Raw genomic sequence first — 17,883 nt, 5'->3', positions numbered from 1 at the left:
AACTTTTTTTGAGGAAAACCTATTACAATTTATGTCAATGATATTAAATTTCCACAGAATATAGTTTGGGAAAAGCAGCTCTAATGTTATGAGATGTTCTCAATGGCCTTTTGAGAATAAATGTGACTGGAATTGTTTGTTTGTTTGTTTGTTTGTTTGTTTGTTTGTTTTGAAGGTATAAAAATGTAGCTTCAGTTTCTGGCAGTAAAACTCTTTTTCGACATAAGAACTAGATCTCATAAAACATAATTGTATTGACTTCCTAGGCTCAAAAAAAGTAAGAAAATTCTGCAAAATGGTTCTCAACCTCTAAAAAGAACCTGTGAACTAAAGTCGGCACCGATCAATATACACATGTGCACACACACTTAGATACATGGGAGGAAGAGAGGCAGGTTTTATAGGTTTGTATATAAAACAAACATAAGAGGAAAAGATGCCTGTATTGGTACTGTGATCAGAAGACTAAGCCTGAGGCAGAGGCAATGAGGAAGAGGTGAACCTGAGGTTAAATTAAACTAAATTAAATTACAGATTAGGTGAATGCTAAAGTGATCCCAGGTAGCATAACTTGGTATCTAGTAGAACCAAAGGAAAATTCTCTAAGGATATACACATCTTCATTGTAAGTCCTAGCCTCATCTCAAATCAGGATCACCCAGCATAAGGAAACAAATGGCAACATGTCAAAGTTACTAGGGGAAAAAAAAAACATTTAGCCCTCCAAGAATTTCAAATACAATATAATATATAAAGTAATTATATAAGAGTATATTTTTTAAACATAAAAACGGACTTCCAAAAAGATGGAACAGACATACTTTTCCCTATTCCCTTTTTCTAATGACAGCTAAAACCTTGGTCCTTGTATAAAACAGACATGAGATCATGAAGAAGAAGTCTAGAATCAGACAGTCTAGGAACCTTGGAACCAAGTATTGATATGATGGTAAGCCCCCTGGGTTTTCTTTTTGCTTCATATATCCCAGTTTTAGAGCTAAAGAATCTAACGCCCAGAGATGCCAGTGAGTATGGGGCTGGGGTGGTGGGGAACTCCAACAAAAGCCAAAAAAAAGGCCAATAAAAGGAAAGCCTAGCACAACAGAAACTTTTTGATAACTGTGCTATTCCTGCCAAATACAACAGGAAAAAATATGGCCTCATTCCCACCATGCCAGCAAAAGCCAACTTGGTAGCCTAGACTTCTACATTTCTACTACTATTATATCCAAACACCCCTACTAAGAGTGTCAGAGAAGGCTAAGCAGGGATCCAGGGCTTTTATCTCAGTTATCCAGTAACAACCCCCACCCCACCTATGGTATCAATAGAAACCAAAAAAAAAAGTATAGATAATTCCAAAATTCCATAATTTTGAATTATGTTTAAATAAGCCACAGGAAAAAAAATAAGCCACAGGAAGGAGGGGGATATAAAGCAGAGAAATTAAATAAAAGAAAAAATATTTTTTATGTATGCTACTGATTTTTTCAAAGATATTATTTATTTATTCATGAGAGACACACAGAGAGAGGCAGAGACATAAGCAGAGGAAGAAGCAGGCTCCCTGCAGGAAGCCTCATGTGGGACTCAGTCCCAGGATTTAGGGATCATGACCTGAGCCAAAGGCACACACTCAACCACTGAGCCACCCAGGCATGCCAAAATAGAAAAAATATTAAAATGATAAACAAATCAGGATGCCCGGGTGGCTCAGCAGTTCAGCCTCTGCCTTTGGCTCAGGGCATGATCCCAGGATCCGGGATCGAGTCCCATATTGGGCTCCTTGCAGGAAGCCTACTTCTCCCTCTGCCTGTGTCTCTGCCTCTCTCTCCATGTCTCTCATAGATAAATAAATAAAATATTTTAAAATAAATTATAAATAAACCATAACATAATAATTACATATAATATAAATTCTCTAAATACACCCATTAAAAGACAGAAATTGGCAGAGTGGATTTAAAAACATGACTCATTTATATGCTATCTACATGAAATTTCAAATATAATAATATAGTCAGGTTGAAACTAAAGGTGGGAGGATATATATTATACAAACATTAATCAAGGAAAGGAGAAATAGCTTTATTAGATCAGATAAAGCAGACATCAGAGCAAAGATGGAGAGGGACATGCTATGATCAAAGAGTTCAGTCCATTAAGAAGACCTAAAAATTTTAAATGTGTATATGCCAGTTGTAAAAATTATCTATAGTAATTACTATAAATTTAAATGGTTTATTTTTTTTTAATTTAAATGGTTTAAATACTTATTACTGAGTTTATATATTGGGTCTCTATTCTGTTATATTATCTATGTGTATATTTTTGTGCCAATGTGTTGTGATTATTATAGCTTTGTAGTATATCTTGAAATCTGGGATTGTGATACTTCCAACTTTGTTTTTTCTCAAGATTGCTTTGGCTATTTGGGGTCTTTTGTGATTCCACACAAATTTTAGGATTAGGGGTTCAAAATGCCATTGGCATTTTGATAGGGATTGCCCTAAATCTGTAGATTGCTTTGGGTAGTATGCATATTTTAACAATATTATTCTTCCAATCCATGTGCATGGCATATATTTCCATTTGTTTTCATCATCTTGAATTTCTTTCTTCATTGTCTTACAGTTTTAGACTACAGATCTTATCTTGTTTTAACTTATTCCTAAATATTTTATTCTTTTTGGTGCAATTGTAAATGGAATTGTTTTCTTAATTTCTCTTTCTGCCACTTCATTATTGGGGTATAGGAATGTAACAGATTTTTGTACATTAGTTTTGTATCCTACAACTTTATTGAATTCACTAACAGTTTTTTGGTGGAGCCTTTAAGGTTTTCTATGCATACTATCATGTCATCTGCAAATAGTGACAGCCAATTTGGATGCCTCTTACTTCATTTTCTTATCTGACTACTATGGCTAAAACTTCCAAAACTATGCTGAATAAACATGGCAATAGTGGACACCCTTGTCTTTTTCCCGATCTTAGTAAAAAAAAAAAAAAAAAATCTCATGTTTGGGACACCTGGGTGGCTCAGTTGGTTAGGCATCTGCCTTCAGCTCAGGCCATGATCCTGAGGTCCTGAGTTCAAGTCTGTGTCTCCCCCTTCCTGCCTTTCACTTGTTCTCTCTCTTGCTATCTCTCTCTCTCAAATAAATAAATATTTTTTTTAATTTCATGGTTTTTCCCCATCAAGGATGATGTTAGTCATGGGTTTGTAATACAAGCCTTTATTATGTTGAAGTATATTCCATTAAAACCCACTTTGTTGAAGGTTTTGTCATTAATCAAGGTTGAATTTGGGTCAAATGGTTTTTCTGCATATATTGACATGATTTTTATCCTTCTTTTCGTTAATGTGTTGTATCACATTGATTGATTTGCAGATATTGAACCATCCTTGCATCCTTGGAATAAATCCCACTTGATGGTGGTAAATGATCCTTCTAATGTATTGTTGAATGTGGTTTGGTAATATTTTGTTGAGGATTTTTGCACCTATTTTCATTAGGGATATTGGCCTATAGTTTTCTATTTTTGTAGTGTCTTTGTCTGGTTTTGATATCAGAGTAATGCTGACCTCCTAGGATGTAGAAGCAACCTCAATGTCCATTGACAGATGAATGGATAAAGAAGGTGTGGTATAAATATAATGTAATATTACTTAGTCATAAAAAAGAATGAGATCTTGCCATTTGCTACAATATGGATGGACCTAGAAAGTATTATGGTAAGATAAGTCAGAGGAAGACAAATGCCATATGATTTCACTTATATGTGGAATCTACAAAACAAAACAAGCAAACAAAAAAGTACAAATAGGCCCATAAATACATATAACAAACTGGTGATTGCCAGAGGGTGGAAGAATGAGGAGATGGGCAAAAAGGAGTGATGGGAAGTGGGAATACATATTTCTAGCTATGGAATGAATAAGTTATGATGAGTATGAAAGATACAGCTATAGAAGTATACAATGAAGTGATAATCCATAATTATAGTAGAAGACTTCAATATTCCCTCAAAACAATTAATATAACAATTAGACAGAAATCAGCAAGGATATAGAACCTCACAACATTATCATCCTACACAATCTAATCAAAATTTATAGAATATTACAGCCAACAACAGCAAAATATATACCTTCAAGTGCTCACAGAACATAGGTTAATATAGACTACATATATATACAATATAGATCATGTCCTAGGGCTATAAAAAACACCAACAAACTTAAAATGACCGAAATTATACAGAGTGTGTTCTCCACCCACAATGCAATCAATCTAGAAATCAGTAACAGATAAGAAAATCTCCAAGCACTTGGAAACTGATCAACACATTTCTAAATAATCCGTGGGTAAAAGAAGAAGTCTCAAAGGAATATTTTTAAAGTTACATTGCAGGAAAATGAAAATACAACATATCAAAATATGGATGACATAGCTAATGCAGTCTTTAAAAGAAAATTTATAGCACTAAGTAAAGATATTGAAAAGAACAAAAGTCTCAAATCAATTCTTTAAATTCCCATATCAAGAAACTAGAAAAAAGGAAAGCAAGTAGAAGAAAGAAAAATTTAAAGGAAAAGCAGAAATCACTGAAATTGAAAACAGAAAAGTAGTAAATAAATGTATCAAAGAGCTTGAAAATATCAGTAAAATTGACAAACTTATATAGCAATACTGACAAAAAAATAAATAGAAGACACAACCTGTGCTCATAGAAAAGCTTGCCCATAAATGTCCATGGTAGATTTATTCAGGCTAGCCAAAACCTAGATTAAGCCTAGATGTCTTTCTACAGGTAAATGGGTAGATAAACTGTGGTATATCCATATCATGGAATACTACTCAGTAATAAAAACAAATGAACTGCTGATACATACAACAACCTGGTTAAATTCTCAGAATTATAAAGTGAAAAAGGCAATCTACAAGGTTACATAATGTATGATTCTATTTATGTAAAATTCTCAAAAATGACAATATGAAAGAAATGGGGAACAGAGTAGTGTTTTCCAGGGGACAAGTGGGAAATTAGATGGTAAGGAAGTTAGTGTGGCTATGAAAAGGGCAACATGAGTGATCCTTGTGGTGATGGAAATGTTCTATACCTTGACAATATCAATGTCAATATCCTGTTATGTTATTGTGCTATAATTATGCAAGATGTTATCATTGCAGGAAACTAGGTGTCTCCCTGTATTATTTCTCACAACTGTATGTGAATCTACAAATTTTAAAATTGCAATTTTTAATAAGTAACAATAGAATAAAACAGAAGAGATGACAAAAATCATCAAGAATGTTTAAAAATTAAATGGAACTTTTAGAAATTACATAAAATTTCTGGGTAAAGACAAAGAATTTAATATAAGTATCTACTTTCACTCTTTCTTTAATCACCAATATTCTGCCTCTAAAGAGTGAGACCAGGAAATTGCTGGTAGAACTTCACTTGGAGAGGCAAGAAGAGCAGAAGAGCTAAGCTACCTCTCCACCTCGACAAGTAAAACCCACTCTTCTTATAGTTCTAGTGTAAATACTTGCTGCAAACGTAAGATCAAAGTCCCCTCAACAATGATCTCTTGAACTCAGTTCCCAGTAAACTATGCCAATTAAAATCTGTCTTAGTAGCTTCTTAGATTGCTAGCAACATGTAGGATCTCTTAAACCTCTCACCAACTTAAGCCCTAAAGAACAATTTCTGAAAATTGCTCCGCATGCTCTGTAGGGTTGCAAGGAATCTGCAAAGACCCAGACCTGCAAAACAGCAGTTAGTTTACTAGAGAGTCAAGCTCACACAACAGTAGTAGCAGGTTTGATGTTCAGGTTGGCTCCTCCTTCTTCCCATCTTCCTCTTCATTTGTGCATATTTTTAAATGTCCAAGGGGCCATTCAGCAAGCAGAATGAGAAGTCCATCAAAGAAAAGAAAATATAGTTCTCATCATAACCTGTCCAGCCCATTCTCAATTAGATCATTCCCTTAGGTACAGCAGCCACTTTCACATTACCAACCTTCTTCATCTCTATCCCATGACTGTTCAAACCAAATCTCTAGAATTTTCCAAATCACAAGCTAACCAACCTCTTATTACTGTAGGCCCAGAGATGTCATGAATAACACCTGTCAGACATTGGAGCCAACATCCACTCTTCTCTGGTGCAGTGGACAGGACCTTAATCTCAAATACAGTAAGGTAAAGTGGAAATCATGTGAGAGCACAAGAAATATAAGTATTGTCTACTTGACACTACAGTATAAAAAGGGAGTTATTAAATTACTACTTTAAGATCTTAGTTTTACTCACATTTTTTTCCTGATGGTACTTGACATGAACTTCAATATCTTTTGTAGAGGTGGTGGAAATGTAAGATCAAGAGGTAAAATCTTATGATTTAGAATGTCATGCTTTCAGAATAGAATTGTCTATCTATAAAGGAACCTCCTTTTTATTCCTGAGGAAAAGAAATCCATGGAAGGAGGCAAAATCTATTTTTTAAATAACACATTAGTAAGCAAAGTAGGGGATAATGAGTTTTATTGTGTAAATAATAACTCACAACTGGACTTATAATCCCCTGAAAATTCTCTTGTTAGAAGTCAGAAGTTTCCCTTCAAGCATATTCTTCCATGGATAAGTTTAATATTTATTCAAGGAGTCATCAAAGAGCATTAGCAAGTGCAGGACTTGTTAGCTTTGTGACCGTATCTTAGCTGTGTGATCACTTATTAGCTCCGTGATCTTGAGTAAATCACTTTTCCTCTCTCTGTCAGAATTTCCAATTGAGTAATATCTATCCCTACCTACTTCTAGAGGATTATGATCAGGCAAGTCTCCATTTCACATTGATAAACACTGCATTTCACATTTCATCCTGTTCTGTTCTACTCCACAATATGAGTTAATTGATTTATGACCCAATTCAAAAAACTAAGAGAAAAAAATGCATATCCCTTAAGCTCGGTTTTTTGATAAATTATATCTACTGGAAATAAAATCATGGTAGTTAAGGTTTCAATTAGAAATCATTTCTTTAATTCTAAACAGATTGCAAGGAAATATGGTGCGTGGGTAGGATTTGCAGAGATAAATGACTAACAGGGGAGAAAGTCATTTAGCAATAGATTCCTAGGAGCTTGGATTTGGAAAAAGACCTTAGAGAACATTTGGTCCAATTGAAGAATTTGTCTCCAGTAGCTGGGATAGATAGTTTTCTGGTGGGTTAATGAGCCCTTCTTTATTTAGATAGTTCAAGACCATGCTAGGCAGTTATTTTGTTCCTGGGCAGCTTACCTAGATATATTTTCCTTGAGATGAAGAAGTTTCCATCATTCTAAATGCCAAAATCCTATCCTAGTTCTACCTTGTGTTGTAAGACAGAAATGCTCTCTCTCTTTCCTATATCACAGCCCGTCTAGTATCTGCAAACAGTCTTTCTTTCCCATCCTTCTTGTTGCAGCTTCAATAACCTCTGTATGAAAGCCCTGGCATATACAGACTGTCCATAACAGAATGAGCCTAAACACCATATGCTACTTTGAAAATACCCTACAGAAAATCAGGGTAAGATTTCGGGGAAAGCATATTATTAGGTGTCAGAAAATTTGGAGTTGGGTCTTGGCTCCAGCTGTTTCTAAATGTGTGGCCTCAGGGCAGTCCTCTCACTTCTAACTTTTTGTACTGCTTTTGTAAGGTTTTATTATCAAAGTTAATTTTATCAAGTGAATTAGGAGTGTTCCCTTTTTCCCTGTAGCCCAGGAATGTTTGTATATGAGGTTTGCCTCAGGTAATGAAGAAAATAAAGTTCCATAAAGTGACAAAAACATTTTGACAAATTCCTAGAGAGATAAGAGATTTGCTTTCAAGCCTTCCTTCACACCAATATTAACCAAGAATTTTTAGTTAAATTTCTAGACTAGTTGGATTTTTGTATGTCCTTGGTAGGCACAAGGGAAAATATAAGTTAATTATATGGGGGGTTAATGGAAAAAATTAAGCTATAAGGACATTATTTTTAACTATCATCCAATTTATAAATAAATTTATATATAAATTGCACAATATATATTCTTACTATGTGCAATGCACTAAGATATTTTATATTCTAGTCTAGTCTCTTTATAAAAACATTCTGGTTGTGACTGACTGAGTTGATTTCATGATCCATTAATGTGTCACCACATATAGTTTAAAAAATTCTGTTTTAGGGGCCTTGGGATTTGCTTCAGACCATGCTATTAATTCTCTATATGGCCCAAGTTACTTAACACCTCTGTGTCTTGGTTTCCTATAAATTGCCGCTGAGCTTATAGACGTGCTGTAAGTATAAAATGAGATATGAGTTTTAAGATTATTTTAAACAAGACAAAAAGACTTTAAAAAGATGGTTTTATTCAGGTATTAATACCAGAGCCATAACTGATCAAGCAACTGTACTTTTCATCATAATACAAAAATGTGGAGTAGGAAAACAATTTTAAACAATAAGTTTAAAAGATTAAATAAAACTATCAAATCAGCTATCAAAAGACCCAGCAATCACACTCTTGGGTATTTATCCCAAAGAAATAAAACTTACGTTAAAAAAAAGACCTGTTTCTGAATGCTTGTAGCAGTTTTATTTGTAGCAACCCAACTGGAATCAGCCCAGATGTCCTTCAGTAGGTGGATGGTTAAATAAACTGATGCATCCATAACATGAAATACTACTCAGCAATAAAAAGGAACTATTCACGTGTACAACTGGGATAAATCTCTAGAGACTTAAGCTAAGTGAAAAAGCCAATCTTGAGAGGTTGCATGCTGTATGCTCCCATTTATGTGACATTTTTGAAATGAAAAAATTTAGGAATGGAGGATGAGCGGCTGCCAGGGTAAGGCTGAAGGAATGGAGAGAGGGTGGCTCCAAAGGGGCAACAGGGCAGGTCCTTGTGCTGATGGAACTGTTCTATATCTTGATTAAGACCATGGATACACAAACCTACATATTTGATAAACTTGCAGAGACACATACACAAAAATGAGTACACATTAAACCAGGGAAATCTGAAAATTAGTGGTTTGAATCAATGCCAATATCTTGATTGTAATACTGGAGTGTAGCTCTGTGAGATACAACCGATGAGGGAAGCTACATAAAGGGTATATGGGATCTCTCTGTGTTAATGCTTACATCTAGATATGAATCTGTAATTTTCTCAATAAAAAATTCAGATAAGAAAAGATTATGCAAAAATTGTATCTTTGTATAATTCTCCATAAATCTCCTCTTCTCCATAAATGCCTTTCTCTGTGCACAAGTGCGTGCGCACACACACACACACACATACACACACACCTCTTTAAATCAGGGGTAAATTCTCCCCTAAGACTATCACTTATGCAGTCCTAAACACCCAGAGTTAAAAATTCTTGGCACTCATGTCCCCCCTTATACTACAACCCCTGTCCCTTGTACCCATGATGGCTTGCTCCCTGCCCCCCCCCCACCCTTGACTAAAAATATTCCATGTTTCTTGCCAACCAAATTCATTAGTTACTCATTAATTAAAATAAGTAATCCATCTGAAAAAATAAGGCAATTAGAGAGCAATGCTTGTGGCTCAGTATGTTCTAGGCAATCTGGATATCAATACAGCCAAGTGTAGTGAGCAAAGGTTGCTTTTTAGTTAGATGCTGAGGAATTACTTTCCAACAAAGAGAGAGAACCATAGAGGAGGCTGAGATATGTGCTAGGACACAGACCGAATGCTGTCAGATGTTGCAGAATGTTGAGCTCCAGGATTATGAGTAGAGATTTCATTTCAGAAAGCGATATTTTGGGAAAATATCCAGGATGGTATGGGGATGGGCAGAGATGGTGAACAGGATCCCAGAACACCCCCAAGTGTGGCCCATGAACCCTAGTCTTCAAGCTCTTTGTTTCTAGTCTGTGAGCAAATTATTATAGGAATAAGGAGTTCAGATTTAGAAATTTGTCCTTCAAAAAAATAAAAAATAATAAAAAAGAAAAAAGAAATTTGTCCTTCACCACAAATTGTTAGAGAAGTTCTGCACTACAAGGCTGCCATGGATATTCAGAGGTGAGAAGAGATGAGGTGAGGTGAGGTGGTTTAGGAAGCGGTCAGTTTAAAAGAAGAAAAAATAAAATCTGATGAAAGTTTGAGCAGCAGATTTGAAGTAGCACTAAAATTTTGAAGTACAATATAACATCATGAACAATTATCAGAAAACTGGGGAGGTGGGGGAAGAGGATTAACTTTATTGCTGAGAAAACATTTCCCCCATAACTACAATAGAAATTTCTGAGAAGAAAACCACTAAGAAAACCACTAAACAATTTGTCTCTCCATCCCAGACCAAGCTGCTATTATTTTTCAAGAGAACATTAACTGAACAAGGAGTTTTTCAAATAAACACTCAGTGAAGGAGGGAACAGGCATAACTGATTTTTTCAGTCTTTTATATTTCAAAAAAGCCATTAAAGGATTTTGATGCTTGAGGTATTACATAAATTATCTCATTATTGTAGCAATGAAAGGATTTCACACCCATCCATTTACTTCTGATTTGAATTCCCTCCATGAAAATTGTTTGTTTTTGGAAAATAGTTGTTATGCTGCAGATATAATTTGTGTTAATCAAGGAATATATTTAAAAGGTAAGGTTTTCAGTGCATTATTAGGAGAAAAAAAAACTTGGCCCTCCATAGCTACTTCACAATCCACTGGTTTGCATAGTATATTTGACAGCCACCTAAAATTAATTATCCTTAAAAACTTATCACAGAAAGGTAATTTCACTGCACAGCTTACAATTTGTGTCTCTTCTACCAAATAGCTTATTTGATAAGTGACAGAGAGTGGATGAACACTTGTTGGTTCCTCACTGCTTGCAAACTCTGCAACTTGAAGGAAAGGCCATTGGTACAGTGTTTGGGAATAACAGTTCTTACAAAACAAAATATATATAACTAAATCCCAGAATTGTACAGAAATGATACTTTGAGGGGCACCTTGGTGGCTTGGTTGGTTAAGTGTCCGCCTTTGGCTCAGGTCATGATCCCAGGGTTTTGGGATTGAGCCCCACATTGGGCTCCCTGCTCAGTGGGGAGTCTGCTTCTCCCCCTCCTCCCCACTTGTGCTCTCTCTCTCTCTCTCTATGTCTCTCTCTCTCTCTATGTCTCCCTCTCTCAAATAAATAAATAAATAAATAAATAAATAAATAAATAAATAAAATCTTGAAAAGAAATGATACTTTGAGGTATCATTCCTGCATTCAAGATAGCTCTCTGCATCAGCCTCTGTTTCACCAGTTCCCTTCCCCTCCCATTCAGGTCCATGTTCAGTACCGTAGGGAAGGGCATGAATGTGCTCTCCAGCAGAAATCCAGCTTTCATTCCCAAAAGTCTAAGAGGAGAGGATTGAGCAAGCATAAATATGAAAAAGATGGGTTTCTCTAAGACTAGGAGAAGCTTCCTTGAGGTTGGAAGGAGGGGAAAAAGAAAAAGACAGCATGATTCCCAAGAACAAAAAGAGATGGCCATACCCCAGAGATATCAGCTATGCTGTATGTGTAGGAAGACTGGACCATAGACAGGCCAGGAAAGGACTTCTATGATGAAAGAATAGCACCAAATAGCAGAAAGTTGTATCTAAAGAGGACATGGGCACCAGTAACCATTCTCTTTCCACTACCTTAACACCTTAAAACTGGGTAGGATCATGGAACTATGAAGCAACACCAGGAAGTTGTATGGGCAAGGGAGAACTCCAGGAAAAGTTATTGTCAGGACTTTTCTACCCACTCCCAGCAAATTAGAAGCTCAAAATCCAAAAATTAAGTTCAGTTACAGAATATAAAGTTACACTTCTTGCCCATCTGAGTTAAGGAACTGAGATTCACCCCACTACGAATAAACATATACATGCACAGCATAAGTGTATATGGAATAATAGTGGTGCCCCATGACAGACCCTTACTTTTCACACTTCATTATGAGGTAGGTGCAATGTGCTATGTCATTAAAGGAATGGTGATAGGTGTCCAAATTTGAATTGTCTATAAAATAATCTGTATTAACGATAAAGTGGTGTATATCCATGTAAGAGAAGTGCCCCATGGGAGATGAAGAAGGAGAGCTATCAGGGGAAGAAATATCAACCTTTGAGACCTTTAATTCATAATTCAAATGCACTCCCAACAAGCACTAGTTCTCTCCATTTCTTCACTATGATGGCCTAGAAAAATCTTTGTTCACAAAAAAAATGTTGGGATCAGAATACCAGATTTGACTGCATCTCTCATATTTACCAATGGCAGCCTGTCTCTACAATTACACTTTAGTCCTAAACAAATGACTTTCCAAGTTGATCTAGAATGGGGGAAGCAAATTATTTTTCATACTTCATACCTTTTGAAATATCCTTGCAAAATATTATCTTCTTCCACAACATTATGCTATCCCCAACACCAAGACACACTTGGAAACTCTAAATAGACAAATAAAAATATAAATAACAACAGGAAAAAGAAGAATGAAAGCAGTTGGATACCTAACCAGCTTTCCTCTAGAGTTCTGAATTCATTATCGGGGAAGTTGTATTGATCCAAGAGACAAAACCATAGGATAAACAAAAATTTTAAATAAAAGCCCCAGTTAATTTTTTTTAAAGATTTATTTATTTTAAAGAGAGAGAGTACACAAGCAGCGGGAGGGGCAGATGAGGAGGGAGAAGGACAAGCTGACTCTCACCTGAGCACAGAGCCCCACAAGGGGCTCCATCCTAAGACCCTGAGATCATGACCTGAACTGGAATCAAGAGTCAGATGTTTAATTGACTGAGCCACCCAGGCACCCCATATAAGCCCTAATTGTAAATGAAGCAATCAAATCAAAGCAGACCTAAAGAGAATCAGCAAGTCCATTCAATTCCTATTAGCAAAAACACAGAAAGAAATTAAATCAATCAGTGCCCATGAGGTGAGAAGCAGGAGCAAATCGAAAAGGACCTCAAGTTTATATATAAAGCAATTAAGATTAAGATACACAGCTAAATCTACCCAGTAAGCCTATAGTCTAGTAGCATGTTTCTAAAAACTTGAAAGCAAAATCAGAAAAAAAAAGTCCAATTTAAATTTAAAAATGGCATAATCAGGGCGACACAAGTAGTCTCCATGATACAACTGTTTACCTACACCTCTGGCTCCAAAATCATGTTCCTTCCATGTCCTAGACATTTCTGGTCAAACTTCAGAGCCACAGATATATCTTTCTTCTCCTTGTCCTCCCACTTTCATTTGTGATTTGATTTTTCCTGATAGAAACATCTCTCCCAAATCTGAACTACTGTGATTCTCTCCCAGGTTTTACATATGAATGGAGCAGGTGTCTGCCAAGAGTTGGGATTACGGAATGCCAGGAGAGATCTCCATAGCCCACAGCCACTGCCAACACACACACCACACACACACACACACACACACACACGTACTAAAATACATCCTCGCCAATCCTACACGGTCTAGAATTCTCCCCACAGGAGTACCTTTTTTTTTTTTTTTTTTTTTTTTTAGCAAAAAGATTACATTTAGAAAATCCTGATTAAAGCAAATACCTCTGGGGAGATTAACATAGCTTCTCTCTTTCTGCTCCTCCCCAGAAAGGAGCTCATGATCTCTCTCTCCCTCTCTCTCAAATAAATAAATAAATAAAATCTTTAAAAATAAGAATAAAAAATAAAATACAGATAGGTCAGTCAGTCTAGGGTAAGGCCTGTCTGCAATTCTAATAAGTTCCCAGGTGGCTCTGCTGCTACTGGCTAACAGACCACACTTTGCATAGCAAGGACTTATATCATTGAATCCTCACACTAACTCTAGGAAGATAGACTGTTAATGCCTACGTAAAGCTCATACTAGAAGAGCTAAAAAAAAAAAAAAAAAAGTACAAATGCTGCCATAATGATGAAGTGTTTTAAAAAGTAAAGACTTAGGCTGCTTTGTATGTGGCTTCTTATTACTCAAGGTGTAGAGGCAGGGACAGCAGCATAGGCTTCATCTGGAGCTTGTTAAAATGCAGAATCAGGGGCAGTTGGTGGCTCAGTTGGTTAAAACGCAACCAACTTTTGATTTTTGGCTCAGGTCATGATCTTGGAGTCATGGGATCGAGCCCCACGTCTGCCTTTGTGCTTAATTGCAGAGTCCACTTGGGATTCTATCTCCTTCTCCTTCTGCCCCTCTACCTGCTCGCTCACTCATTCTCTCTCTCTCTCTCTCTCTGTCATACATATATACATACAATCTTTAAAAAAATAAAAACAGGGATCCCTGGGTGGCGCAGCGGTTTGGCGCCTGCCTTTGGCCCAGGGCGCGATCCTGGAGACCCGGGATCGAATCCCACATCGGGCTCCCGGTGCATGGAGCCTGCTTCTCCCTCCGCCTGTGTCTCTGCCTCTCTCTCTCTCTCTGTGACTATCATAAATAAATAAAAAAAAAATTAAAAAAAAAAATAAAAAAAAAAATAAATAAATAAATAAAAAATAAAAACAAAAAATGCAGAATCACAGGCTTCTTACTGAACTGACTCCAGATCTGCCTTGTAACAAGATTCCAGGTGAGTCACAAGATTCCAGGTGAGTCACATCAATAGTAAACAGTTTGAGAAGTCTGGATGATAAGACTAGTCTTCATTTTTAAAAAGGTATGCCTATTGCTACCAAGAAATTTTCCTTATGCAAAGTTAAATTTTAGATAAAATCATTACATATTTAAATGATCAAGGCAGGGATCCCTGGGTGGCGCAGCGGTTTGGCGCCTGCCTTTGGCCCAGGGCGCGATCCTGGAGACTCGGGATCGAATCCCACATCGGGCTCCCGGTGCATGGAGCCTGCTTCTCCCTCTGCCTGTGTCTCTGCCTCTCTCTCTCTCTCTCTCTCTCTGTGACTATCATAAATAAAAATTTTTAAAAAAAATTTAAAAATAAATAAATAAATAAATGATCAAGGCAAATGGTTAAATATATTCCCACCCCACCCCACCCCACCTCTAACACTTACACACTTTCCTAGTAGCAAGTGGAAAACATCTTTCTTGTCATACCCTCTTAGTTAGAATGGCTGAGGAGTGCTCCTTCCTAAGGTCAACAATATTGACATCCCCCCCCAAAAAAAATGCTGGCCAAAAAGTTTTTTAACATTCAAGATAATTTCCTGCAAATTATCAAAGATGTGGAAAGTTAGTAAATAAATTCTCTTGTTCCATTAATTCATAGTTGGGAATTACATATGGTCCATCCTACACATCCCCAAGGTTGTTTTCTCTCTAGGAGGGCCTCTCCCACAAAGGGCACGTGGGAAAAATTAGTAAGTTCAGACTCTGTGTTCAGGAGTGTTTATCTTTTTTGTTTGTTTCTTTATCTGGTGATATAACTTGGAAGGAACTGCTACAGAGGTAGAAGTATAAGGATAAAATCAAATATTAAAGAAAATAATCTTTACCACATGTTTGTGGGTCTGGAAACTACCCTAGAAAGAGCCATTTCTCGGCAAAATGGTAGTTGACTGTGGCTGTTACACAGGGTCTTAGGGATTGGTTGGGCCTGACTGAGGTGCCTGAGCAGGCTTCTGCCCAAAAGGCTCTTTAATGAAGGAGAAAGGGAATATGAGGCAGAGACAAAGAATATGGATCACATGCTGTGATCTCTCCCATGCAGGTAAGAACCTATAGCTTATTAATTCCATGGTTATTTTCAACAGATGGGGCTCAATAAATACATTTAAGCTTTATAAAGATAAGAGCAGGCTGAGATTCAGCCCGTTAATTTGATGTGAGAAAATTGCCCTCCCAAATCCACTGCCAACTTCCCAAGGTCACCTGCCTTTTCTTACCTTGGGAATTGCTTAAAGAACAAAGAGAAGCAAACTAGATCTACCAACATGCCAAGCTTCAGATACACATACAGATTTTTGGCTTTTGGACCAACTGTGTCAGGCAAGAAAAGGGCAAGAGATACCATCTTTGCTGATTTCAACTATGTCTCTATTTTCCCCTCTGAAAAACCACTGGAAGTTTGTGTATGATAATGTATATCTGTTTTTTTATATGTACACACCCATACTTATCATTAACACTCTAATGGCGGCCACTGGAAATTTGCTGTGAAAGTGTAATTTTTACATATAAAATGAAAATAGGGAAACCTTTCCAGTGCCACATTGCAGTTTTGAGCACTTTTAAAATTCCTTGTCATATATAGTATTAAAATTGCCAATCTGCATTTATTTTTAATATGGAATATACATTACACTTTCACCTGAATAAATAATAGAAATGAAATCATGGCTATTCAAATGACCACAGTTCTCAACTTTAATTCAACTCAATTAATATTGATCATGGACTATGCATAAAATGTAAGCAGTAGTAGGTGCTACAAGGAAACCCAGAAAGGGGACCAAGCCAAAGTCCCTCTGGGGTCCTGCATTGGAGTACTGGCATCATGATCTTCAACTCCACCACAAAGTGAAAGCTACTTAATTTTAAGAGGAAAAAGAAGGTTCTGGCCTATCTTCAATGAGGGTATGCCTGAATTAGGGAAAAATGTGCATATACACACAGATAATTTTCAGTGAAGACTGTAGGTGACAGGTGCCAAATGAATTCTGCCAATTAAGAGAACTCGATAAATCCAAAGAAGAGGTGACTGGGACCAGTGTAGCTATGGGAGGCATTGTGGAAGAGAGCAGAACTTGGTGTTGGCCTTAAAGGCCAAGTAGGATTTACGGGGTAGAAAGGAGGAAAGAGCACATTCTCCATGACAGAAAGCAAAGCTTCAGTAGATATCAGGGCAGGTTGGGACAGCAGCCAGGCAGCCAGGGATGTGATGGTGGAGAGCCCACACTCAGGAGCCAGAGTGGGTTTGAATCCTAGCTTCACTAACTACTAGCTGATGATCTGGGGCAGTCATTTACTTGTGTGTATCTCAGTACCTTATAGACATATATGCAGATTCAAAGAGCTAATATTTGTAGAGTGCTTAGATTAGGTGAGGTTGGAGTAGGGAGTTCCTGAAAGTGAACTCTGGACAACAGGTTTGAAAGTGGACTGGGGTTGGTTTGTGGAGGTCCTTGAGTGACTTGCTTTGAGCTTGTTCTTAAGAATGACAGGAAGCCATGCCATTGAGGGCTTTGAATGGCATAAAAGTCAAAGCAACACAAAATATCTTTTCCGACGTGTCAATGCAAGGGTTTCTTTCTGTATTTTTTTCTCTAAATTCACTTTTTATTGGTATCTCGAAAAATGCTCATTTTCCTCATTTGCCATGTCTTTTCATTCCAGCTTTAATTCCTCTTTTCATTTTTATAATTGTTTTTTTCAGATTTTTGAGGGTTTTGCATTCATATCATCTTAATGACCTTATAATTACTAAGCTAAACTATAAGAAAGCCTGAAAATGAAGATGGACCATAACAAAGGACATTTTCCCCATCCTAATTGCTATTAAAAAGAATATCTGTTTAAAGCAAGCAAACCTTAATGTATTATATACCCATTATCGGCAAAATATTACATTCATTGAGTTCATAATTTATAAATGTAAGAATAAAGTGCCCCAGGGGTGTGTTCCAAATGAAGCTAGATTCGGGAATGCAGAATTAATCACCCTACCTAATGTTAAAACATCAGATTTATTATATTTAATTAAGTGACTCAATGATCTCTCCAATTCTGATAAGTTGTCTTTATACCAAGTATAGAAATACAGATATTAGCAGTCAAGAAAAGCATACAATCTTCAAGTGGGATTATTTTCCTTGTGAATAATTTTTGTCCTATTTGATCTAATTTTTTTCTCAACTAAATA

General features: G+C 36.6%; 1 long non-coding RNA gene across 1 annotated transcript in view; it reads left to right on the top strand.

The window, feature by feature from the left end:
* The window catches only part of LOC112914256 (uncharacterized), a 244,545-nt gene that overhangs the window by 80,423 nt on the left and 146,239 nt on the right, over window positions 1–17,883 (top strand). The window contains exon 4 of the long non-coding RNA XR_011996777.1: window positions 6,119–6,215. This is a non-coding gene — a long non-coding RNA (uncharacterized lncRNA). The remainder of the gene's footprint in view (window positions 1–6,118; window positions 6,216–17,883) is intronic.

Source organism: Vulpes vulpes, chromosome 1, assembly GCF_048418805.1.
Source record: "Vulpes vulpes isolate BD-2025 chromosome 1, VulVul3, whole genome shotgun sequence".
In the NCBI taxonomy this organism is placed as follows: domain Eukaryota; kingdom Metazoa; phylum Chordata; class Mammalia; order Carnivora; family Canidae; genus Vulpes; species Vulpes vulpes.
Note: the sequence above shows the minus strand (reverse complement) of the source record. Positions and strands in the feature narration are given on the sequence as shown.